This window comes from Equus przewalskii, chromosome 31, assembly GCF_037783145.1.
Source record: "Equus przewalskii isolate Varuska chromosome 31, EquPr2, whole genome shotgun sequence".
Lineage (NCBI taxonomy): Eukaryota > Metazoa > Chordata > Mammalia > Perissodactyla > Equidae > Equus > Equus przewalskii.
The window spans coordinates 14,972,280-14,999,156 of record NC_091861.1 but is presented as its reverse complement, the minus strand read 5'-3'; the positions used below and the strand labels follow the sequence as shown (position 1 = coordinate 14,999,156).

Here is a 26,877-nt window from a genome sequence, read left to right as displayed (position 1 = left end):
ATCCTGTAGCTATTAGTAATAAACATCTTTATAAGTAGTGGGGTTTTGTTATGTTCTTTTTTTTGAAGATTGGCCCTGACCTAACATCTGTTGCCAATCTTCGTTTTTCTTTTTTTTCTCCCCAAAGCCCCAGTACATAGTTGTATATCCTGGTTGTAGCTCCTTCCAGTTCTTCTGTTTGGGATGCTGCCTCAGCGTGGCTTGATGAGCAGTATGCATGTCCATGCCCAGGATCCGAACTGGCAAACCCAAGGTTGCCGAAGTGGAGTGTGTAAACTGAAGCACGTGTGGCCAGCCCCGATAAGTAATGTTTTGTGTGGTTTTTTTAAAGTTAGAAGCCCTAATCTGAGCCTGTATCTGCTTGAGAACTCACCTTCCTCCACCTCTTTACCAATACCTTTGTGTATCTTTTACTATCCATCATTTTCAACTCCTTTTGGCTTACTTTGAGTTTATGTTAACTTTATAAATTATTAACTACTACTAATATTTCTTATTTGTTCTTTCTCTGTAAGTCTCTGAGGATATTTCATTTCCATATTTACTAATCTAGCTTCTTCATTCACTGTAAAAATACGGACTTGGATGATTGTGTGTCATTTATTAAAGCATTAAGCATTCACCTGGTCGGACTTCCCACTTCCCTTTACCGTCTCCATTGCCCTCCTCTAGGGAAGGACATGTAATAATTTCTTAAAACTTGATGACACTTTTGTTAGGAGTCTGACGATCTACAGATAAAGAGTTACCCTCCTTTGGCTTTTGCTGGTACAGAGCCACTGACTTGAACTATTTCTGGGAGTTGATTTAAAGTACTGTCCTCCAGTCTGGAGGGAGGAAAATCAGTTTATGTGTTCATTTGGTTTGGGGACAAAAATCTGACAGCTCTGTCAAAGGTGTGACTACTTTGCTAGCAAGTAACAAATCCTGACAAGCTGGACTTCATCATCCTTTTCAGCCTTGGGTGGGAGTGAAGCCTGTGGTGAGAATGGAGATGACTCAGAATTGGACATGGAACTTTCTAGAAGTCAGGGAGTCTGGGCATAACCACAGCATATTATAAATACACACACACAGCTCTCTGAGGCTGTGTGTAATTCAGAAAGTAGGATTTTTGGTTCTCTTCGTGTAGAAATTAGCAAAGAAATTCCAATGTCAGGTGTTTTTCAACATAACCAGATTGATGCACTTAATCTCACATGAAATCAACAAGTATGCATTTTCTAAGGAAATATGCTGTGTGCAATCCAGGCCAAAACACTGGAAAATACCAAGCAATGTAATACATCCTATGTTCTCAGAGGGTAATACTGTTAGGCAATATTTCAAGAGAGGAGTTGGTTAAACCACAAATGGTGGGATTAGAATGTAAATGTTATAGGAGATCAGAGACAGGGGAGATCAGCAAAATCTGGAGTAATCCAGGAAAATTCCATGAGGAAAGTGTATCTCGAAGTTAAATCTTAAAAGATGAGTTGGATTTGGATTTGGAGAAAGAACGTTTACAGAATCACAGAAGTGGAAATAAACATGGTGGGTATAGCAGATGGTGAGGAAACCTTCCTGGTTCTGAGCTGACAGAGAAGTGCATTAAAAAGTATTGTGATTTCTTCCTGCTAGAATCAGAGAATCTTGAGGATAAAAATTTTAAAGTCCTATATGGTCATTTTCTGAAGGAAATAGATACTAGGAACCTTGGTAACTGAAAAGAATAGGCAGGTGGAGAAATTAAAGCTGGAGGCTGGCTTAGAGCAGATGCTTGTGGGGTGGAGGGTGAGATTGGTGGCGAGGCCTGGGGCACAGCGACATGATGGACATAGGTAGTGCTACAAAATGGCACCAATTGTTTGTATTACTTTGTGTTTTATTTTCTACCATGAAAAGCCACTTTCATGTTGTAAGTTACCATTTATATTACATTTTAGCTGATTGACATTCGGTGGCATGGGATGTATATATTGGGACTTTCTGTTATGCCAATGTGGAGGAAAATGGAAGAAGATGCTGCACAGAGGAACTGAAGTTTGGGTGTGAGGTAGCGTGGGTTTAGAAAGGAGTCTTAGAAATCAGATTCCAGCCACTATGTCCCTGTTACCTGCTGGCTGAAGGTACTTGTGTTCATTCATTCAGTAGTTAGCAGATATCTGAGCACCTACAATGACCCAAACACTGGGGAGAAATGCACCCAGATACCATTCCTGCCCTGGTAGAGTTGATAGGTCCCTAAAGTGCCCAATGGCCTCTGGAGTCATTAAGCACAACCTTCTCTTAAAAGATAAATCTTTCCTTCAATATTTAGCCACTGTTTGGACATTTCCAATAATAAGTGGCTTACTTCCCCCACAGGGCAGACTGATTTCAGTTTCTGCTCTGGAACAGTAGAAATCGTTAGAAAATAAGTTCTTAAAGTGAAATTTGCCTCCTTAGAGCTGTTTTCAAACCAAAGTGAGCACCATTCTCCATGAAACATTTTCAAAACTACAGATTACCAGGCCCTACCTGTGAGCCACTGAGTCTGAATTAGTAGGAATGGGGCGCAGGAATCTTAATCTCAAAAACTCTATGGATCATTCTGAGGAGCAGCGAAGGTTAAGAACCACCATCATATATCTTCTTATTGTTTCTAGTTCTGTCCTCTATAATTACATCAAACAGAGGCTAACCCATCATTTACTCAGTAGTCCTTCAAATACTTAGAGACAACTCTCATGCTCTAACTTCCCCAAACCTTCCCTACTCTTATTGTTAGGTCTTCCACAGGCTGAAGACATCCACTGGCTTCATCAGTACCTTATATGATGTGATTTTCTGCTCTCTTCACTACCTACCATCCTCATCTTTCATTAGATAGATTCTATTTTGTCAGTATTTTGTGGTGCAATATGCAAACAAAATCCAGATGTGGCTTGGCCAAAGGGACACTTACTTCCCTTGATCTGGACACCGTACTTCCATTAATGAAGGTCGTTTCTTGCACTATCTAGCTGCATTCCACTGCTATTAGCCTATTCAGAGCCTGGGCCAATTAATTTCCCTCACCAAATATTTTCCAAGAGAACGATTATCAAGCCAAGACGCCATCCATTTGCTGCATTCCTGCCATGGGTCTTTGAATCTCAGTGTAAGACTTTACCTTTATACTTACAAATTTTAATTGCAGTTAAGATAATCTTCAATCTTTCGTTTATATCATCAACGTATTGGCTTCACATCAATGTTTGGGTCAACTATAAAGATAGTTTAGAAATGAATTGGAATTGTCGATGGTTGTTGTCCATTTCTGTTTCTTGAGCTCCCTTTTTAGCAATAAAATATAGAGCAACTTAATACATCTAATGGAAAAAAAACGAGAGAGAGAAAGAAGAAGAGGAGGAGGAGAAGCAAGAAGAGGAGGAGAAAGTAGTGAAGCAGAGCTGGTCTTTGAACATTTTGAGAAGCAAGTACATTTGTACCTGCAGGTCTTACATTAAACAAATGATGGCCAAATCTCTATTTCTCATCAGGCCATTCACACATATGTGCTCAAATGGAGAAGATGTAAGAGAGAAAATCTAATGAGAGTTTCATGGGCCGGCAGTTACATGAATGATAAAAAACTTCTTAAACTATCTCGACACAAATTAGAGTGGTGCCCACTTTATAATAAGGGCAATGATAATCAGGATGATTTAGGGCCACTTTAATCAAAGGCTATATTAGAACGTGGATCCCAGAGGTGAGAAGGCAGTTATTAGTCCACTGAACCACCTCAATCCCTAGGCATTCATAGCTCAACTCACACTGAAGGATTTTAGTGTCTTTGTAAAAGAAAATTCCCCTCTGAAATTATCTGACTTGTAAGGAGTGGGAATAGTCTAGTAAAGATAAGAGGAGATAAAGAAAAGAATTTGAAGCTGAAATGGAAAAAATGGGTTGGAACTTGAATGGGAATAAATATAACTCCTTCAACATTGGGATGGAACAAGGAGAATCTAGGTGCCTGAAAATGATTCATAACGTTTTCATTCACATTTAAGTTTGATTAAAGCACCTAGAAATATACATTAGAAAAACAGTTAAGCAGTGAATATATTTTTAAAAATATGATTTAGGAGGCTTATAAAGCATTCAGAAATCACCTATTTGTATGCTGATGAATTCCAGATTTATATCTCCATGCTTGACTTCTTTCATGAGCTCCAGACTTGACTATTAAACTCTCCACTTGACAGTCCCACTTGGATGTCTAAAAGAGAAATCAAACTTACTGTGTCTGAAACAGACTCCCGATTCCTATTCCCAATCCATAATCATGCTACTCTCCAGTCTTCTTTTGTAAAACCTCTGTAAATAGTACTATCCAACTTTTCAGGCATAAAACCTAGAAGCCATCCTTGACCACTCATTTTCCCTCTTACCCCGTGTCCATCCAGTCTATCAACAAGTCCCATATCCCTTCTCCTTCCTCTGCTGCTCACGCCACAGTCTAAGTTAATAGCCTCTTTTTTGTGGAAACTACATACACCTCCTAACTAGTCTCATCTTCTATACTTGCTCCTTTCAGTTCATTTTCCACATGTGGCCAGAGTGATCCACTTAAAATATAAGCAAGATCATGCCACTCTCCTGCTCATATAGAGTCCAAGTGCTTTTCTATACACTTGGAGTAAAATCCAGGCTCCCCACCATGACCTGCAAGGCCTCACACCATCTGGTGCCTGGCTACCTCTTCAGCCTCATCCTCTCCCAGTCTCTGCCTCACTCAGCTGCACTCCAGCCTCCCTGAGCTCGTTGCTGTTCTGCAGAGTAAGCATATGTCCTCCCATCTCAGGGCCTTTGCACATGAAGTTCCTTCTGCTTGAAACACTCACTTTTCCCGATGTTGGCAAATCTTGCTCCCTCACTTCAGTCAAGGTTCTTCTCAAATGTCACCGCCTCAGAGGTGACACCCTCTTTAAAATAACACTCTCTCTCCATAAGTCCCTATTCTCTTTCTTGTTTTTAGTTTTCTTCATAGAATTACCAGTATTTGACACTATGTCATGATAGACAGACAGATAGAGAGAGAGATAGACGGATTATAGATAGATATAGATGATATGTAGAAATAGAGATAGGTAGATGGTAGAGATAGATAGATGGATAGAGAGGTAAATGATAGATAGATATAGATGATACATAGAAATAGAGATAGATAGATGGATAGATGGATAGATAGATAGATAGATAGATAGATAGATAGACAGACAGACAGGTAGATGATGGAAGAGAGACAGAGAGGGAGAGACTGGGCAGCAGAATTCTTTAAAGCATCCCAGATGATTCCAGTGTGCAGTCCAGTTGCAAATCACAGGACTAGAAGCTGAGAGCCAAATACACAAAACAGACTTTCAGCTGCTAGAATGCAATTCGAATATTTACTGCTGAGCAACTTGGTTTTGTGATGCTGAAGGGGTATCTCAGAACTGCCGTTAGCTCCAATACAGTTTGGATAAATGTTCAAAAACAAAGAAGGCTAACTTCAAAAGTTGGTTGCCTCTTTCCTGAAGTCTCCTTTCTAGAAGAAGAAGAGCATGGTTGTAAGAGCCAGACACCTTGGCTTTGAATCCTGGCTCTCCCAGCTGGGCAAGTGACACTTCTCTGTGACTCAGTCTTCTCATCTGTAAACTTAGAGTAACAACGATGGCGGCCCCTGACGCAAAGTAAGTGCTCTGAAGGTGTTTGCTGTTCCCTTTGAGGGACTGGCTCTCCAGCAGAAAATGCACGTGGAAAATTCCTTTGGCCAATGATTTTGAAAGTAGCTCGGGGGACTGAGACAGACCATTTTCTCTAATACTCTAACTCCACTTGAGAACAGAGTTGGTTAATGATTAGACCCTATAAAATTTTCCATGTCATGTGCCTGCTCCCCACCAGGCAATAGAAAGTAATTAAGAATTATGGGAAGCGGATTCAGTGAGGGGAAAGGCATGCCTTTCTAGGGACAAGCTCTAAACCCTAACGAGGTTATTGGCACAGGTGTCTCTTGCAAATAAATTAATAGGGAGGCAGATCCAATCATTAATCTGTCATCCAAACTTGGTGTTTAGAGTCATTTGGGGAGATGGGGCTTCCTTTGCCCAACCTTGGTGGTGTCTGGAGCAAAGATTAGGAAGCAGAGTGATTTCATTAGGATAACAAGGCTGTAAAAGACCAATCTGGCTCTTTAGATGGTATTTATAGAGCAACTCTAAGAAACCGTGTTCTGACAGCTGCTGTCAGTCTCTAACATAGGAACTGTGGTGATTTATTGACACAGCAGGGGAGCTGTTATTATCTTATTTGTAAAAGTTCTACACGTACTAAGAGTTCTTCTTGACTAGCTGCAAACTTACCAAAGACAAATGCACCTAGTTGAATGTGTGAGTTGCCCTGGCATGAGGTTTTGATTGAACAGAATATGATAAATTCTCAATGACATGGTGTCCCATGTATTTTGTAAACTGCTTCGAGTCCTTTTTGATCAAAGATGGTAGATGAAATTGCATTCTTGATTATCCACACGTGGATTACCTACCACCGTTTCTTGGCTAGTCTCTTCCAGCATGAGTACTTTTCTGGATGCAACGTGCGCCATCAGAATATACAGACATGTAGTTTTTTTGACAGGAGGATATATAATTATGCAGAACTCAGTGCTCCACAAAATGTGCCACAGTGCCAAAACTAAATATGAGTGATTTCTACTTAATTGGAATCTGTACTTATCCATGCCTTTATACCTCCTTGGTTTAGTTAATTGAGAATTGACTATGTGTAAGTCAACTCATAGAGTAATTTCTTTTCACTCTTGAGTAGTGTAGAGAACATAGTGCTGTTAGGACAGCAAGGTGACCAGACAATTGGGTCGCCACTGGCAGTTAGCAGAAGGCAGATGGAGCCTGTGTGTCATTTTTAGGAATAGGCAGATCTATTCACTACTGTGTGGTTAGAAGAATGGGATTTCCCAACACACTTTTATCAGATCCTATGCCAGTAGAGTCACAGGATCATTGACTTTTCCGGGGCTGGAAGAGATCTTAGGAACCGTTTAGCCCAAACTCATTCATTTTACAATTGAGTTAACCGAAGCCCGGGGAGATAAAATGTCACATAGTTAGCTGCTGAGCCAAGACAAGAAAAAATCGTAAGTGTTAAGTCTAAAATGTTTATGTTCAATCAGCTATGCAGTTACCACTAGTTTCTGTGGTAGTCAGGGCATCGACAGTGAGAAAAAATGTGGTCAGCGCAGGAAAGCAACACTGATGCAGAAGCGAAGAAGAATCGGTTTGGTGGTATGAGGGCATTTTTTAAATATATACAATGGAGACTTGTACTATTTTCCTTTTGGAAAGGGATTGCCAGGTTCAATGCCAGGAGGGATGTCAGGGTGGGGCAGAGGCGCTACGTAACTTTTTCCTCACAAACTGACCAGAATGAGCCAAATCTTATTTGCCATAGCCTAGAACGCTAGGTAGCTTAAAGGAGAGGCGCTTGAAACTTGACAGAGATAAATTTTGGACAACTAAAGCAAGTACTAATTTATACAGTAGCTGATAAATTTTCATTACACCAAAAGATACGTTGAAGATTGAATAGTTTCAAGCCTAGCTTCAATAAATTAACATATGCTCAGGCCATGTAGCTTAGTACTGAAAGCGAAGATGTTTGTTAATAGACTTCTCAGGTTTTCATCAGCGAAGTTATCCCTCTCTTTTGCAAACATCTCTTATTGCCACGCTCAAAGGCTGTTGGATCATAGGTCTCGCCATGCTCTGCTGTTCTTATTCTGTGAAGATTTTGTCTCCACATTTTCCAACAGTGAAAGTTATTAAATATGGAGAGTTTACATTCCACTTTTGGTTTTCCAGGAAGTGATGCACACAGTGTCCTTGAAACTTCTCCTGATTGCCAGCTTTTTGGTCACTTCATCAGATGTTATTATTTTCACGTAGCCCAAAAAGTTAAAAGTAGCTGAATATCTGGGGTAGATATTTCTTACTGCCACCAACGATCTATCCTCAACTTCTCTCTCAAATTAACAGAACCATTATTTTCAGTCAGACATATTGGCAGCTTCACTTAAAACTACATTTCCCAGCTTCCCATGGTATTAACGCTGGTGATCTTGATATCAGGAGCAGTGTCATGTGAGACTTCCAGGAAGTCTCTTTAAAAGGAGGGTAGAGTTCTACTTCTCCTGTCTTCCATCCTGCTGCTTGAAATGTGTCTGTGATGGTTGTTGCCCACAGCCATCTTGGACAGGAGCACAGGCCACATCCTAGAGATGCTGAGAGGCAGCTTCTAAAAGACAGCTGGGTCCTGATGACTTGGGGCTGCCATCTCACTCCTTTTGCTAGCCATCTCCAGATTGTTTTTATATGACAGAGAAACTAACTATTTAACTCATCGTTTTGGGAGTATCCTTTTCCATCGCTGAACTTAATTCCAATTGACATTATATTTGATTTAGCTTCTGCCTAGTGGAACTCAGGAAATGTTAGATTGATTTTTTGAGAAAAAGCTTAAAACTACTCGCTAAAATTTAAAAAAATGGGGATTCGCTACAGACCTCAGTTATTCCTGTCCCCTACTATCTTCATTAGTCAAGGGCTGGCTGTGTTTTCTTTTTCCCATCCGTGACTGGTTTCCATCCTAGAGAACACCTCACCCTTGAATGCTAATTTTGTGGTTCTAATGGCAGGCAATTTGGGTAAGGAAATTGGCAGGGTATTCGAAATTTAAAATAGAAGTTCTTATTGCTCTCCTGCAAAACAATAAGACTTGCAAGTACTTCCTTGGAATATGAATGAAGACTCAATGTCATCAGAAATATATCTCTCCTATGTAATTAATGGCAAACATTAAAAAATGTGGCCATACTTTCTACCCATGTTTGACATAGAACAGAAAGAGGTTTTTATTTGGAGTCAGAAGGTGTAAGTTCTAATCTTGGCTCTGTGAATTACTATCTATATAACCTTGGGAAATCATTTAATCTCCTTAAGCTTATCCACTGAATTTAGAAAATGATAATAATTCATAAAGTTGATAGGAGTATTAAACAACAGAGGTGAAAATAGTTAGCCCAGTGCTTTTCACATAGTAGTTGCTTTACAAATGTCAGTTAATCCTCTTTAATTAGTATTGTATTCATGACAGTTTAAAGAAGATATGAGTTAGTACTCAAGTCCTATTTAAAAATGCACAGGGTATCTTTTGTCCATAAGTCTGTGGGGGCAATGGGGCTGACCACTACTCCTCTTAAAAAAACAGCTTAAGAAAAAAATCAATAATCATAAGAAGCCCAAGGATACATTGCGGCTAATCTCTTAACACTTTGGTGCATGAAACCATCCAACACCAACAACGCTCTTATTTTTTGATAAGCTACAGAACAAAATACATTTTATCAAAACTTGGTTGAGATTTTTCTGTAGCAAAATATCTCCAAGAAATGTCTGTGCTTACAAAAAATAGATAGGGAGAGGAAACAGAAATTGCCCTCTACATCCATTCACTTCCACTCCTTTTGGTGTTTCATGAGTCGAGCCATTGGAATGATTTATGACAGTGGGGATAGCGAAATTGCACCATGACAGACTGGATGTTATGGGTTCAGTAAGGATCGGAAGAATTGAATTCAGGATAACAATAGTCTGGGGTGGACATGGGAAAAATAAGGGGTGGAGTAGAACGAGTGATTCTGTTTTAACTCCGGTAGTATTCAACCCATGGTATTCAGTTCAGAGATATACATGAGGGAGAGGGAGAGCGAAACAATACTAAATTAAAATTAATTTCCCATCCAAAGCACCTTTTGCTTTCAAAGGCACCAACTCTTATACATGACCCGGCTGATCCTACCATAGTCTCCAACTTTCTCCCAGTCTGGTGCCCTGCATACGTCTCTGACTGTGAGGGAAGGTTTTGGGTAAACAAGTTTAAAATTCTCACCAATGAAGAATGGAATACCTTTAAAGATTTGACTCCAATCATAGGCAGTGATAGTCATCTAAATGATTTTTGTAGCTCAAGTAAAGCTCCATTGCTTAAAGAAAATATTAATGTTTCGTCTGCTGAATGTCCACAATTGTTTAGGGTATGATCACCAATTATACATTATATATGTGTGTCTGTATAAAGTGTATATATGTATATGTAGATATACATATAAAATGTATATATAAATGAATTATGTATATTAGGTAAAAGTTAAATATCTATACACATACTATCTCTTTTATCTTTTTTTTATTTTTGAGGAAGATTAGCCCTGAGTAACATCTGCTGCCAATCCTCCTCGTTTTTGCTGAGGAAGACTGGCCCTGTGTTAACATCTGTGCCCATCTTCCGCTAGTTTGTATGTGGGACACCTGCCACAGCATGGCCACTGACAAGTGGTGTAGGTCTGCACCCAGGAACTGAACCCAGGCTGACAAAGCAGAGTGTGCCAAACTTAACGACTAGGACACCAGGCTAGCCTAGAAAACAGTTTTTGTTTTTTTTTTTGAGGAAGATTAGCCCTGAGCTAACATCTACCACCAATCCTCCTCTTTTTGCTGAGGAAGACTGGCCCTGAGCTAACATCCGTACCCATCTTCCTCTACTTTATATGTGGGATTCCTACCACAGCATGGCTTAACAAACGGTGCGTACATCTGCACCCGGGGTCCGAACCAACGAACCCCCTGGGTCGCCAAAGTGTAATGTGCAAACTTAACCGCTGAGCCACCGGGCCAGCCCCATTATTGCTTTTACTTTAAAACAGTTCCATGAAAGAGGTGATTTTTTGCTCCAGTTTGAAAAATAAGAAAAGATGAAGATCAGAGATACTAGGAATCATGAATAAAATCACAGAGCTGATTGGTGATAAAGCCAGTAGTTGAAGAAAGCCAGCTATGTCAGACTGAAGGTTTTTTTTCAAAAACGTTAGTGCTTTGGCCCTGGGAGTGAGTCTTAGCAGCCAGAATGTGTTTATTTCACCTTTTCCTGAGAGAGCAGAACTCGTTTTCTGGCACACCTGAGGGTGAGGAATGTGCCCCTGATCTGCAGAGGCAGTATCATGTGGTGATTAGAGGCGTGGAAGGCAGCAGAACGATCTGATTCACATCTCTGTGCTGGAATATTACCTGTGTTCTTACACGTAACTCTGTAAATCTAGTTGCCTTGTCTCTGAAACATGTAAGGAATGTGGTATCTCCATTACCCATTGACCCTACTGTGTAGTAGGCAGCCTCTAAGAAGGTCCTGAAGGGGACCGGCCCTGTGGCACAGCAGTTAAGTTTGCACGCTCCGCTTCTGAGGCCTGGGGTTCACTGGTTCGCATCCCAGGGATGGACCTACACACCACTTATCAAGCCATGCTGTGGCAGCATCCCACATATAAAATAGAGGAAGATGGTTCCACAGATAAAATAGAGGAAGATGGGCACAAGATTTTGGCTCAAGGACAATCTTCCTCAGCAAAAAGAGGAAGATTGGTGGTGGATGTTAGCTCAGGGCTAATGTTAAGAAGTCCTGAAGGATGCTTACTTCTTCCTAGTATTTAACTTCTGTGTAATCCCCACCCCTTGAGTGTGGGCTGTACCCAGTGATTCACTTCTAACAAAAGTTATGGGATGTCATTTCTGAGATTAATTTACAAAGGCTGTGACCTCCATCTCAGGCACTGACTGTCATTTTCTTGCTAGCTCACTTATTCTAACGGGCATGTTGTGAGCTGCCCTATGGAGACCCCCGTGTGGAGAGGAACTGATGTCCCCACCCATAGCTAGTAAGGATCTGAGGCCTGCCAACAGCCCTGTGAGGGAGCTTGGAAGCAGATGTGCCCCCAGCTGTCACCTTGAGCATGGCCTTGTGAGGGGCCCTGGGCCAACACCTTGACTGCAACCTTCTGAGAAATCCTGGGCAGAAGTATCCAGTAAGCCACATCAGGATTCCCGACCACAGAATCTGGTTCATAATAAAACTTTGTTGTTCAAGGCTGCTAAATTGGGGAGGATTTGTTACACAGCAATAGATAATGAATACACTTGAGAATAAAAAGAAATAAAGTACATAAAGCATCTGGTAAATGTAACCCTCCTCCCAAAATGATAAGTTTAATCATTTAAAAACTATTTTATGGAGGAAAGATTAGAGAAGGAAGCAGATATGTTGCTGAAAGACAACGTTTTTCTACATCAAAATATTTCCTATAGCTCACCCTGACGTTAGGCAGCCATCTCTTTCCTTTTGACAGCTCACTACCCTACCCCCCCCCCCCCCAGAATTGGGGAAAGGAAAATTGACTCAACAATAATTATAATAATAAATGGCAAAATTCACTTGAGCTTTTGCCTATCAGTCAGATGTCGCATTTATCACTGGGCTTCTAGACATTGATGTGACCAGTGTCTTAGATCAATGGACAGATGACGAGAATATGAATGATCATAACCACAAATGTCAACTTTATCCCTTTCCATGCGCTCAGTGTCCTGTAGATAACCTGAAAGGTCACATCGATAGTTGCCACCTGCTCTGTCTCTCGTTCCAAACGCTATCAGACAACATGGTGTTTCCAGAGCAGGGACTAAAGTTGAATGCCACAGCAGCCTGACATTTGATGAAGTCTCAGGGTACATCATTGTCCTATTGAGTAATGGCAGCTCTTCTCTGTCGGTGAAAGACAGAGCGGGTGGCCTCCTTGCTTCTTTCCATCGGAGATGGTGGTGCTGTTCCCCGCAGGTGAGCCTGTCCGTTATGGGTATGAGCCGACCAAGTGCATTTTCCCTGCAGTCAAAGTCATCATGACCCTTAATGTTCCTAGTTCCAAGTCATGCCACCTCCCTCCAACTACCCAAGTCAAAAGTCTAAATAAGCTCATGATTTCATGCTACGTAAGGAGAAAAGTCTGAATTACTGAAAAGTGAAAATTTATCGTACACTTTAGAAGAAATGCAGTTTAGTACTTTTTAATACATATAGTAACTTCAACTAATTGCCAAAATAAAGTTTGCTCCCTCTGGCTTTAATGAACTGATTAGCAGCAGTAGCATTAGCAACACCATTTGCATAAAATTAATTTGCTAAAGCCCTTAAAAATAGGGTTCAAAGTGGCTTAAACATGCTCACTGCCTCTTTACACTATTAATTGGCTAAGTAAACCTTTCTTTTTAAGTAGGGCAAAAGCGAATCATCAGTCCAGCTAAAGATAAATTATCACAAAATCCTAAAATAGTGAAGTCTGGCTTCATATATCTTCCCCATACAAGGGTGGTAAAACATCTATCTATGAGGTTGGCTCCCAGTAAACTGACAGTACAGATATTTTGTTAAGCACTGGGGCAAAAAGGAAAAGGAGATCAGTCTTGACTCTCATTTGGTCTTTCCTTAGTCAAAACCTGTTTTCCCAGACTCGTTTCTAATTGAAAATAAAGTTCCATTGTAATTGATTGCTACTCAGTGGAAATTACGGGTGAGAAGCATCTAGAACGGTGTTGAAAAGTTTACTGTAAGATGGAGTACAAAATGGCAGAATGCAAAAATAAACCTGGTCATATATTTTCCTCAACTAGCGTGGAAATTTTTTACCCATACTCTTAAAAATTATGATTACATGGAACAGAATGATTTGCTGTTTAAACGCTGACAGTACTCTTCAAATTATCCCTTAAATTCAATGCAACTTCAATTAATATATCAATAGAGTTTGTAAAATGACATTTGATAAGTTAACTCTATAATTAATCTGCAAGAAAGAAAATGTAAAAGAAAAATCACGAATACTTTTTAAAAGTAGAGTACTTTGACAGTAGGGTCAGCAGATTCTCCCATCAGATCCCAAATTTTTTAAAAAACTTAGTAATTGATGCACCATGGTATTGGTTTAGGAAAAACTAGATCCATGAGAATTCAGAAGCAGAGAGAATTCAGACACAGAGTCATGGACGCATGGAAATTTCTCATATGATAATGGTAGAATTTTAGGTCAATATGGAAAGAGTGTGTCAACAAATTGTGTTGAAGATTACCCATTTTAAAAATAAAAAGCTCACTATCTCACATGATTCATAAAAATAAATTACAGATGGATTAAAGAACTAAAAGTTAAAAATAAGAGTGTTAGAAGTAAAAATAGGGGAATGTACAGAAGACATTCTTAAACAAGACATAAAATGCAAAGGCTATAAAGGTAAAAAAAAAAGGATAAATTTGGCTAAATCAAAATTTAAAACCTCTGTGTCAAAAGAAATCATAAGGGGGCCAGCCCGGTGGCATAGTGGTTAAGTTCGCGTACTCCACTTTAGAGGCCCAGGGTTCACTGGTTCGGATCCTGGGCTCGGACCTATGCACTGCTCATCAAGCCACGCTGTGGTAGGCATCCCACATATAAAATAGAGGAAGATGGGCGCAGGTGTTAGCTCAGGGCCAATCCTTCTCAAAAAATAAAAAAGGGAAAAAAGAAAGAAATCATAGGAAATGCCCAAAGCTGGGAAAATATATTTATAATGTATATGGAATAAAGAGTAATAATATCCACAAAATGTAAAGAATTTCTCTGAAGCAATAAAAAACAATTCAATAAAACCAGTCTGGGATAGGAACAGGCAGCTTACAGAAAGAAAATTACAAATAACAACCCCATGAAAACACACTAAACATTACCAAGATTCAGGAAAATTAAAATGAAAACAATCATTAAATACTATTTTTTCCACTCATCAAATTGTCAACAAAATTTACCTGATGGTAAGTGTATGGGTAACATTTGTTCATTTACATTTGGTGGGAATAATAGAGCTTTTTTGAAGGACAAATTGGCAGTATCTATTTAAGTTAAATTTTAATAAACCTTCAACAATTCCAACTCTTGATATTTTCCCTAGAGCAATATTCATGCATGTCCACCAAGAACTATGTGGAAGGGTGTCTGTTGTAACACTGTTTTTAATAATAAGATATTGGAATTGACTAAATGTCAGTAGAAGAATGGGTGCATAAATTATGGCGCCTCTAGGAATTTTTATTCACACATAAAACATTGTAATTTCAAGAAAATTCACTGAAATGTTACTTGTTACAGAAGAAGACCGGAAATACCATATATGTCCACTTGTTGGGAGATAGTAGAATGAATTTTGATAAATCCATATGAAAGTATTATGCAGTTGTCTAAAAGGAAATGTATCCATGTGCAGTAACATGGAACAAATTACAAGATACGTTGTAAATGAGAGAAGCCAAGTTCAGAGGATATAGTATATATTTCAGTTTTCAAAAATGTTATATATATATATAATATTCAATATGTTTATAAGATAAACTATATTACACATGATATATATGATATCCCCACATCCTACGCAAATATACACACACAAGTATTTTTAACACAAAAGGAAGTATACTCCAGATACAATAATATATACAAAGCATTATCATATACCTATATGTGTATACATGTGTTTATGTGTATATATATATATATATATATGTAATTATATATTCTTAGAATGCCGTTGAACATGTGCCAGTCTACACAAGGAACTGGTATGAAGACTATAAAGCAGTCAAGGGTCTGGAGTGAGAAGAACGTTTCATCATATACATTTTGTACGTACTGTTTGAATTTTTTTAATCATATTTATGTACCGCTTTTCAAATAAAACTAGTCGGTTACAAATAAAAACTATAATACCGTCCACACTATAAAAAACGGTACAAAGTTTAAAAGAATAAGCGAAATCTATGTGTAGTGACAGAAATACAGCCATGATACCTTGTGAACAGTTAAAAGCATGTTGAGAAACAATGCGTTCAATTCAATATCATCAGACGTTAAAAGAAATAAACAACAGACGTGTGTGTTTGCACAAATGTATGTATTTGTGTAAAAAGAAGTTTAAAAGTGCATGTATATTAAATAATAATGTACACATGCATGCAAACACATTTTTGAACGTGCACAGAGGCACAGGGCAATCCAGAATGACACACAGTCACCTGCTAACAGTGGTACCTTCTGCAAACGGGACTGAGATGGTACAATGAGGTCAGGTGAGAGGATCCCCATATCTTTTAATTTTTTTACAATAGGAATATAGTATACTCAGGATTATTTTAGTAATTACATTTTTTAAATTAAAAAAACAGTTAAAATACTAGCATTAATTACTTGTCTGGTATTAAAATATGTTCCTCAAGTTCATCTGGTAAAATTAAATTTCTTTAGCAACCGCAGAGTTTTAAACCAGCCTAATAGGAGCTATAAATTTTTGCCTTTATTTAGTCAATATTTAACTGAGCAGACCCAACCCTCCGGAGAACCTAGAGATTCAAAACCTTCTTTGTTATTTACTCTCTAAAAAGCTCGGCCTATTAATTTCTTCCTTAGGGAAGAGACTAAAACTATATCATCCATAGCTTCTCAGCTGAGAGGTAACTCAGCCTCCCAAGTTATAAACGTAATGTGCTTCCCATACTCCCTTGAAGCTCCTGTAGGACTCCTGAAAAGGAATGTAGAGTTAAGTCTTAAGTATTATTTTACTGATAAATGAAGCTGAAACAGAAAAATTGCTGTGATTAATGGGATAGCAGTTCAGATCCTGCCCCTTCCCTCCCTCTCTCTTGTTTCCATCTCCTCTTTTGTTGTTGTTGTTGAGGAAGATTCACCCTGAGATAACATCTGTGCCAGTCTTCTCCTATTTTGTATACTGGTCACTGCCACAGCGTGGCTGATGAGTTGTGTAGGTCCACGCCCAGGATCCGAACCTGCAAACTGGGGCCGCGAAAATGGAGTGCACCAAACTTAACCACGACGCCATGGGTCTATCGCCTTTTGAAGCCCTAGGCAACTGAATCTCTATTCTATGGGCTCGCCTCTTCCAGAATGTCTTATAAATTGACTCTTACTGCATGTAGCTTTGAGTCTGGCTTCCATCACCTAGTATAATTCATTTGAAATTCGTGTATCAGTAATTCTTTCCTTTTTATAACACAGCAGTATTCTGTTGCATGGATAAACCACAGTCTGTTTATCCACTCACCAGATGATGAACAACTGTGTTGATTTTGGGCAGCTATGAAGAAAGCCACTACAAACACTCAAATACATGTTTTCATGTAGACTTATGTTTCTATTTCTTTTGGTAAAATAGCTGGGAGTGGACTTGCTGAGTCATATAATAAGTACATGCTTAATTTTATGTAAAACTGCCAACTGTTTCCCAAAGCGGCTGTATCATTTTGCATTCCCATCATCAATGCATAAGTATTCCAGTAGTTACACATCCTCACCAACACTTGATATTGTCAGGTTTTTAAAAAATTGTAATCATCTTAATAGTTGGATAGTGGTATCTCATTGGGTTTTAATTTGTATTTCCCTAATGACTAATGAGTTTGAGCATCTTTTTGTGTGTTTCCAATTTCATTCTTACATTTAAAATATTCTCAGAGGAGGTTCCATTACATGTGGCTCAATCATAGGCGTGAACAAATTAAGAAACTTTGGCCTGGTCTCAGGTGTCAACTGTTAGTGCTAACTAAACAGTGCATGGGTCTTATCCATCTTTGTATCCCTAGTATCTAGCACTGGGGCTAAACATTCAATGAGCATGCCACTTCAGTGGTCAAATTAATTTGTGCTCCCCACTTCCCTGTAAACACGCTGACTGTTGCCCATTCTGCATGATCTCCTTAAAGACAAGGGCTGCCCTCTAGCATGCCTGAGCATCTCTGACCCTCCCAGCTGAGCTGGATGCTTATCAAGAGGCAATTGTGTCTGTTCCCAAACCTCTGTTATGCAAGCTGTACTTGCTATTACAAATATGAATTAACTAAGTATTATAAAAATGGATTAAACATTAGTGAGAAGAAGAGTGCTTTCTAAGAAAACCAAGTTAATTCTTTGGAAAACTTAATGACAGAAAGTCACTAAAAGTTGTAGTAGCATAAAGATGACATACAAACACTGGGTGGGGCTGGCCCCGTGGCCGAGTGGTTAAGTTCACGCGCTCCGCTGCAGGCGGCCGTGTTTCCTCCGTTAGAATCCTGGGCGCAGACATGGCACTGCTCATCAAACCACGCTGAGGTGGCGTCCCACATGCCACAACTGGAAGGACCCACAACTGAGAATATACAACTACATACTGGGGGACTTTGGGGAGAAAAAGGAAAAAAAAGTTAAAAAAAAAAAAACACTGGATAAATTACAAAAAATCTAGAAGTTTTCTACCATCAGACTGCATCACAAGTGTCTTTAAGGTTTTGTAGCATTTTAATGAAACAGAAGTCTTGGGGAGTACAGTCTGGGTGTGATTTGTATAGGAAAGACAATGCCAAACTGTGGACTTTAAAATGATAAAATAAGGTTCATTTCTTAGTATTCAATTATAAATGTTAAACATATTTATGGTAGAATATTTGAAAAATAAAGTAATAAGAATAAATGTACATCAATGGAGTTATCTTCCAAAGATCAAACCACAGTCAGCATTTTGGAAAATTCATTACTGTAAGTTATGAATATTTATACCATATATACAATATTATACAGTAATTATTTACTTAACATTATGTAGTGTTCATGTTGTTGAAAGTTCACAAAATTGTAATGTAACTTTAATGGCTTCCCAATATTTTATCATGTAACTATATCATAATTTTCTTACTCAACCTAGTGTGAAACATTTAGGAAGGGGTTTTTGGTTTCTTTGTTTTAAATATGGACAATAACAGTTCTCACGTCTTTTTTCTGTTCTTTTTATTTTTTGGTGAGGAAGATTGGCCCTGAGCTAATATCCGTTGCCAATCTTCCTCCTCTCTTGCCTAAGCCCCAGTACATAGTTATAAGTCCTTCTAGCTCTTCTATGTGAGATGCTGTCACAGCGTAGCTTGATGAATGGTGTGTAGGTCCACACCCAGGATCTGAACTGGCAAACCCCAAGACACTGAAGCAGAGCTTGCAAACTCAACCACTCAGCCACAGGGCTGGCCCCACGAAGTTTCTATTTTTTTCACATAGCAGTCACTGCGAATAATGATTTTTTTTAATGTTTTGGAGTATATCTTTAAGATGGCTTCTCTTAAGTGGAATTAAGAGATCAATGGAAAAGAACTAAAATAAGAGGCTCCTTTTAATTACAAAAATAATTCAGATCCTTATAGAAAACTTGGAAATATATAGAAAAATATGAAGAAAGACAAACCAGGGATAATATCTTAATTGATATATTTTCTAATAATTTTTAAAATCACTTTAAAACATAATTATGATCATATTCCCTATATAAATAGTCTTGTAGCCTGTTTTTAAGTCTAAATTTAAATTGTAAGCATTTTGTCATATCATTAAATTTCCCTGACAATATCTCTTTACTATATGCAATTAATATTTTTGATAAATGTATCATTGTTAATTTAAGTAGTCTCCTACTGATGGACATTTAGGAGGATATTTCTATTTTTTAAATTATAAACAACGATGAAATGAACATCTTTATCAACATCACATGACTTTCTTAGGTTAGCTTCCTAGAGGCAAAATAGCAAGTGAAAGATTAGTAGTATTTCTACACATGTTGCCACATTAGCTTCCAGAAAGGAGGCCTTAATATACGCTTTCATCAACAGCCTGGGCATGATTGCACATGTGTAAAATGCAAATGGTAACCAGCCTAATTATGTAGCAAACAAGTCACACCTGAAATCACTTATGCAAATGACCTAATTCCTTGGAGATCAGCCCCAGGTGTATGAATTTACCATGAGAATCTCTTAGGAAACAATTCTTTGGGATTTAAAAAGTAAGTTTATATTGGCACTGCGTACGTAAAGGGTGGTTTGGAGAAAAATGCAAACAATACAAGCTCCCTTCACAGAGGTATTTATCATTTCAGTTCATCTATCATTGTAGACTATCTTGGCTAAAGCTTCTGGCTGAGATTTAAAGGCCCCAGTGGGTCATTGTCATCCACCTGTAGGATTCACTGACGGCTTGCCTATTGATTTACCCATTTTGGAATTCCTTGCCGTTGATTTATTAGGCCTATACATCTTCTGGCAGCCAGCTTCTGTCTATAAAGGGTGGCTGAAAGAGCTGGTTCACTATGCTCTATTTTATAGCTCACTGACACTCATTTACTGACTCGCTTATTTGTCCCATGTTAGTATTAACGCTAATGGGTGTTACAGGTCTGACCTTGGTCTTTGTGCATTTTTGGCCCTACTAAGTACAATCTATAAATGACAATAAAAGACACTTATCAAACTTGCACCAGAAGAGAGAACATTATAAGTAATACAGGTTCCATGTCCCTTAAATTCAAGGAAGAACAGGAATAGAAATGGGTTCACACAAGAGAGAAATGGAGTATATTCCTTAAAAGCACTTATCGTAAAAACATTTCAAGTTGTCTTTGCTCAGATAATGGAAAATTTGGGGTAGGGGATGGGCGCGGAGGAGGAGGTTACATCAGTGTGACCGTATTCATAAGAATGGCAGAGATTTGCAGGAAAATGTAATCAGTGGCAGGATTATAATCCTGCTTGACTCAGGTCCAGATATCAGAGCAGTTGCTTGAAAAAGCAAATAGGAAGTCTAAGGGCGTTTACTTACACTTATCGCTCTTCCATCTATGCAGCCAGTGCCTTGAATGTGATAGAGACTCTCTTAATTGGTTACCAGCATGAAGCAGTGAAGTTCCAGCAAACTGAATTTAAACTCAGCATTTAGAAACCATGTGTGGCTTTGGGCAACCAATTCATCCTCACTGTTCTCCAGTTTCCGAATTTCTTAAATGAGAAAAAGAACAACGACCCTGGAACACTGGGTAAAGAACCTGATATGGGCTTGTAAAAGTTCTGGTCACCAATTCGAGGGTGTGCAACGGTGTGTGTTAGAGGATTTCCCCTACACCACCAAGCAATTCTCAACACCAGCTGAGCGTCCTACACTTCAACTCAGGTCTGACACTAGCTACCCAGATAGCATCAGATTTCACAGGTTAAGGGCTCAGTCCCACAAGAATGTCCCCCCTCCTTCAGATGCCAGTTGCAAGCACAGGTTGTCACCTGTGCTTCTGACTAACCGGCTAAGGATTGAAGGTTCCAACAACCCCAACCTGGGTTTCATTAATTTGCTAGAGTGGCTCACAGAACTCAGAGAAATATTGTACTGACTAGATTACCAGTTTATTATAAATGGATATAGTTCAGGAACAGATGGAAGAGATGCCTAGGGCGAGGTATGGGGAAAGGAGGAGGAGCTTCCATGCCCTTTCTGAACACGTCACTCTCTCTGAATCTCCACATGTTCACCAACCAGGAAGCTCTCAGGATCCTGTCTTTTTGGGTTTTTAAAGTAGTTTCATTTCATAGGTGTGATTGGTGAAACCACTGGTAATTAAACTCAATCTCTAGCCTGGGAGGTTGGGAGTGGGGGTAGGACTGAAAATTCAAACCTGTAATCCTCTGGTTAGGAGCCCCCATCCTTAGGTAACCTAGGGGCATTACACAAATCACCTCATTAACATAACAAAAGACACCTTTGTGGCTCACATCACTTAGGAAATTCCAAGGGTTTTAGGACCTCTGGCCAGAATAGGGGACAAAGATCAAATACATATTTCTTATTATAAATTACAGTGTCACAGGCTGAATTGTGTCCCTCTCCTAAATTCATATGTTGATGTTCCAACCTGTTACCTCAGAATGTGACTGTGTATGGAGACAGGGTCTTTCAAGAGGTCGTTAAGGATGACTCAGGTCATTTGGGTGGGCCCTAATCCAGTACCACAAGTGTCCTCATAAGAAGAGGAGATTAGGATACAGACACACACAGAGGGAGCCCGTGTGAAGACACGGAGAGGAGAAGACAGCCATGTACAAGGCAAGGAAAGAGGCCTCAGAAGAGACCAACTCTGCCAACACCTTGACCTCGAATTCTAGCCTCCAGAAACGTGAGAAAATAAGTTTCTCTTGTTTAAGCCACCCTGTCTGAGGCTTTCTAACTTTGTCATAAGAGCTCTAGCAAACTGATACAGCACCTGTCACCAGTAGGTGCTAAATAAGTGTTAAGACTTGTAGAGACAACATGGGAGCTACAGTGGAGAGGAAGCCAAGTGGCTGTCCAGAGGTGAATAAGTCAGGCCATTGGTATAGGGACTGAGGGAAGACGACCATGGAGTCCTCGTCATCTCCACACAGCAAAGGCTCTGTCAGCAGTTGTCTCCAAAGCTTTTCATTGGTAGTTTGCTTTTTTGCCTTCGGGACAGCCTCAGACCTTGCCTCTCTTTTGACAACTGCCCAGGAGTCCTGTCCACCAAAACCACATCTCAGCCCACATCACCAGGCTGTACTGTCAAAAGGGTCCTCAGTCTTGGCTTTTCTCCCTCAATATATCCCAAGTGCAGAGCATCATGACTTTCGTCCACTCTTCACACCAGTCCGACCCAGTAGAACAGACAATAACAACATTAGCTTATATTTTGCATATTTCATTCTTTCTTCCCAGTGATTCTGGGAGTTTTATAAGACAATATTATTATTCTCATTTTACACATATAAAAAATAAGACTCAGAAAGGTTAAGCGACTTCCTAATATCACATGGCCACCATGTGATGCATCCCATGGGATCCAGTCATCAGAGACTGAATCCCATGCTCTTCCTATCATATCACAAAGCAAAATGCAACCTAATTCACTGTCATTCAATACAGTATACAAGTAACAGGCAATGCTGATGAAATTGCTCAAAAGGCTACATGTGATATCTGAGACAGATCTAGAAATCACAGTCCTAATGAAAATTGTACTATATTAAAACTCAATCGGACTTTCAACAATATTGAACCTTGATGTCATTATTTACAGTCAAGAAGAATGACTGAATTCTTAAACTATTCAAAGTACTGATCTATGAGGGTTATATAAACACAAACTATAGTGCCATCATAATGCTTTAAATAAAATTCAGATAAAGAGAACTTGTTTTTTATATTTACCATCTACCAATGACTGCTGCTTTTCTATATTCACTTATTGAATAAATATTTATTGAGCACTTGCTGTGTACCAGTCACTGTTGTGAGTCCTGGGATTATAAGTAGTAAACAAACAGGCAACATTTCCTGCTCTTATAGAACTCATTTGTTATCTTGTTTTGTACTCGACAAACGTGCCACAAGGATATTGTATTTGGCACGTTTTAGAAGAGGAGATAGAAGCTTTGGGAGTTTAGATATTTTTCCTAAAGGCATCCAGTGAGTGAGGTGAAGGCTCAGGATTTGAATCCTGGTCTCTGACACTCTACAGTCCTGAATAATGCACAGGCATTGCTTCCATCAGAAAGTCCAAACGTGTATTGCTTGACCTGGGAGTGAGCGCTCAGTCATTGGCCACAATGCACAGTCTCTCCAGGATAGGAGCCCTGTGTCCATGCTGCTCTGTCTCCATGTTGATATGCATAGGTTTCTTGTTGTTTTGGGTTCCCCCTCCCCCAGCTTTGCCTAGACTAGCTCCTGGAGAAATGTGTGGGGAAAGATTACAGCTGAGGATAAAACTGTAACTGAACTCAATGGGTTCATCTCTTGGTGAGTGCGGAGCCAAAAAGCACAACCGAGGCAGAAGTAGGTGAGGAAAAGGTTTATTGTTTGCACATGCAGTGGAGAACACCAGGGATAGCTCTCAATGCAGTGTCTCTCCGAGCCCAGGGCTGGAGACTTTATACAGAAGAAAGCAGAAGATACAATGTTTATTTGTAACAACTGGGTAACAACTGTGGAACAACTGTGGAACTGCTGTAGCAGGTAAACATACTATTACATACATTGCATCATCTAAAAATGGCTGTTTGGACCCTCCCAGAGGAGGAGAATTTAAGATGCTAATGAATTTAAGGTAAGTTTAGGACGCTTGGGGCTGGAACACTTTGCAGGGGTCTTGGCTTTAAATGTGTAAGTTTCTCAGCAGGTTTCCAGCTATATCTGCAAAATGGGGACAGCGACCTCTGCAAAACAGAACACATAGTTTCTTCTTGTCTGAAAAACATTTGACAGACCATGTTAGTTGTTGACCAGATCCCCAGGGACCCTTTCTTTGCCTGGTTCCCTGGTCACAAAACTTAGTTGTGAAGTGAGCTGACATCAATGATGGGGACTCCTTCCATGAGTGGAGTTGGAGAATAACAAAGGGGCTTTCTTTCCCCTTGGGCTGTGCTACCACCCGGGAGAGTCAACAGGAGCCAAAGCCCCCTGGGACAGTCCTATGGCTGTTGCCTCAGTGGCCTCCAGGCCACCACCAGGCACAATGTTGCCTGTTCTCACTCTGACCCACTGTAACACAGTCCTTCAGCTGGATTCCCTGTGCTGAACAGAGTCTTCTAATCTTTCTTTCACCTCAGGAGGCAAGACTTGCTTAATGCTTCCTCTGGCTGTAATTTATATGCTGCAGAAATGTAAATAAGCTGAATTTAAGTCTGAAAAAGCATCCAAGTTCTCACAGAGGCTGGGTGTGCTGAAACCAATCCACATTTGTCAGTATTTGAAGGTGTGTTCAGTGTCAGAATTTTTTCACACAGGTTCAAGTAATTCAGGGTCTTTCCCAGGAATCTGAGTCGCCACCGTTTTTCAGAATGTTCTGAGCTAACTGGCTGCCTCAACGTGCTAAATAAATGACGAAAGCCAGGAAGTTTCCTTGGTCTCACACTTGCATGAGCTGGGGCCAGCCCTTTGTCCTTCTGTGTTTCTCTGTAAGATTAAAACAATAGTATACCTGACTAAGGATCAACCACAGTGCTTTAAATTCATTTAGCAAGATAAAACTAATCAGATGTATCTCATTTTTATTACATCCAATTAAATGCTTAGTGCTGTCATACGCTGCACGAGGAACGGAGGAACGGTACCTCCCTTAGATTTAGGTAAAAGGTTCTGGCCACACCCTATCCCAGGTAAGGAGTCTGTGGGGCTACACTGAGTCTGTGGGGCTACGGTCCAGCTACTGAAGACCCCAGAATTGTCTGCCCAAATGCTCTTAAGTCAACTTTCAGGACCTTCCTGGGGTCCAACTCCTGAGGCTGAACTGTCCCACTCGTGTACTCACCCCTGAACCCCAGGGGTACAGTTTGCGAAGGAGCTGTGCCCAGAGCTTGGACATAGGGCTGTCCCTACATGTGTTCCTGGGGTCACTCACAGTGAGAATCTGAACTGGGATGGAAGAGAAGAGAGACAAGCCATAAGCTGGAAGCCAGAGGATGGAGTCAGCTCGTTCCACATTTCCATGTCCTAGCTGGAACCTTGAGAAGCTTGAGAATGCTACATTTGAAAATGTCCTTCCAAGTTGTTATGAAGGGATAACTCTGAAACTAAAAGAAAGGAATTTATTCTTTGTAACAATTTTTACATTAATTTATAACTTTTTAATTGATTGATTTAGAAATATTTAGACATAGGGAATATGAGCCTCCATTTGTACCCTTGCTCCTGGCCCAACAAATATAAGGTGGAGGGGAGGTTACTACAAATCACATAAAAAGTTAAAGCAGTGGTTCTCAGACTTTACTGTGCATAAAAATCACCTGGATGCTTGTTAAAAATCTAATTCCAGGCTAACACCCTCCAGATATTCAGGTTCAATCTGGCCTGAGTTGGGGCTCAGGAAGGTGCATTTTTACTAATTTCCCAAATGGTTTTGATAGAGGTGTTTCAATGGCCACTCTTGGAGAGTCACAGAGCTCCATGGTGGAGTTAAGGATTTCCCCAACAAAACACACCCAAGAGAAACAGCTAAAGAGCAATTTTGAAGCATTATCTGAGCCAAGTAAAAAATCGACGTTGAGACAAAACCAGAATTAAAACATCTAAAGGAGCATTGTCCCCTACAAAGTAGTCCCCCTTGGAGGTTAGACACTCGGAGGTTAGGCAGCTATTGCTCAAAACATTTTGACACTGATTTCTTTAAATTGCCTTTGGAGGTGGATTATGAGCCACATCAGAAAGCCAATCTCATTATTTCACATCACAGTTTGCATTTGACAAAAAACAGCATTACCCAGAAGGGTGATGCATATTACTTAGCAGATTTAGTTCCTATGTTTTCCAAGTCAAATATGTAATAAAAGATGATCTATTATATAAACACACCTGTTTATTTCAGCCTCCTTCTGAAACTATCCTAAAGTGACAATGAAGAAAGAAAAAAGGCATAAATCTGCAAAGACAAAGAAAATGAGAGAGAAGGTTCAGAGGGAAACCGGAATCAATATTTTGGAAATTGCAAAATGGGGGATGGAGAAGCCGCCCTTGACGTGGCAGACCCAAGAAAGCTGGAACCTGAGCCTGTCATGAGGAAAGCTAAGAGAGAGGCTGATTTTACCTGAGAATCTTGCCTCAGGAATTAGCGGCAACAAGCAACTCAAAGAATCAGGAGTGCTTGGTGGGGCCAATAAAAACAGGATTTGTTGAAACTTTCCTTAAAGAGCAATTAGACTCTCAGATCCCTTCCCCCAGCCAGGCAGCAACCCTTCCCCAACCTCAGAAGAAGACATGAGGGCCTTTCTTTAGAATCTCCACCCAGAGAGACTTTGCATTCTAGAACACCAGTCTGCAAGGCAAGGATGGAAGACCTGACTAAAACTGGGCCATTAAGTGAAAATTTGCTAAACAGTGAGACTACAGCTCCTTTCTGTCTGATGAACAAAATGCCGACTTAGACTCATTGGGCAGTAGATTGAGAAATATGAGCAATCCAAGAGAAAAGCCAAAAAACAAATTCTGTAATTAAGGATCCCCAGTGAAATGGCTAGTCCCCACTGGGTCACCCTATGGTAAAGTCTACCAGTCAACAAGCCCCACAAGGCTTCCAGTGAGCCTCCTAGAGGTTCACCCTGGTT

The 26,877-nt window shown here is 39.8% G+C and overlaps 2 long non-coding RNA genes across 2 annotated transcripts in view; one reads left to right on the top strand and one right to left on the bottom strand.

Moving 5' to 3' along the window:
* The window catches only part of LOC139080666 (uncharacterized), a 38,085-nt gene extending 22,488 nt beyond the window's left edge, over nucleotides 1-15,597 (top strand). Inside the window, exon 3 of the long non-coding RNA XR_011535356.1 lies at nucleotides 15,497-15,597. This is a non-coding gene — a long non-coding RNA (uncharacterized lncRNA). The remainder of the gene's footprint in view (nucleotides 1-15,496) is intronic.
* An 8,018-nt stretch (nucleotides 15,598-23,615) lies between these two features.
* On the bottom strand, nucleotides 23,616-25,350 carry LOC139080665 (uncharacterized). The gene is made up of 2 exons (XR_011535355.1): nucleotides 25,179-25,350; nucleotides 23,616-24,733 (listed from the first exon to the last, which is right to left on the bottom strand). It is a non-coding gene; the product is annotated as an uncharacterized lncRNA (long non-coding RNA).
* Between the last annotated feature and the right edge of the window lie 1,527 nt (nucleotides 25,351-26,877).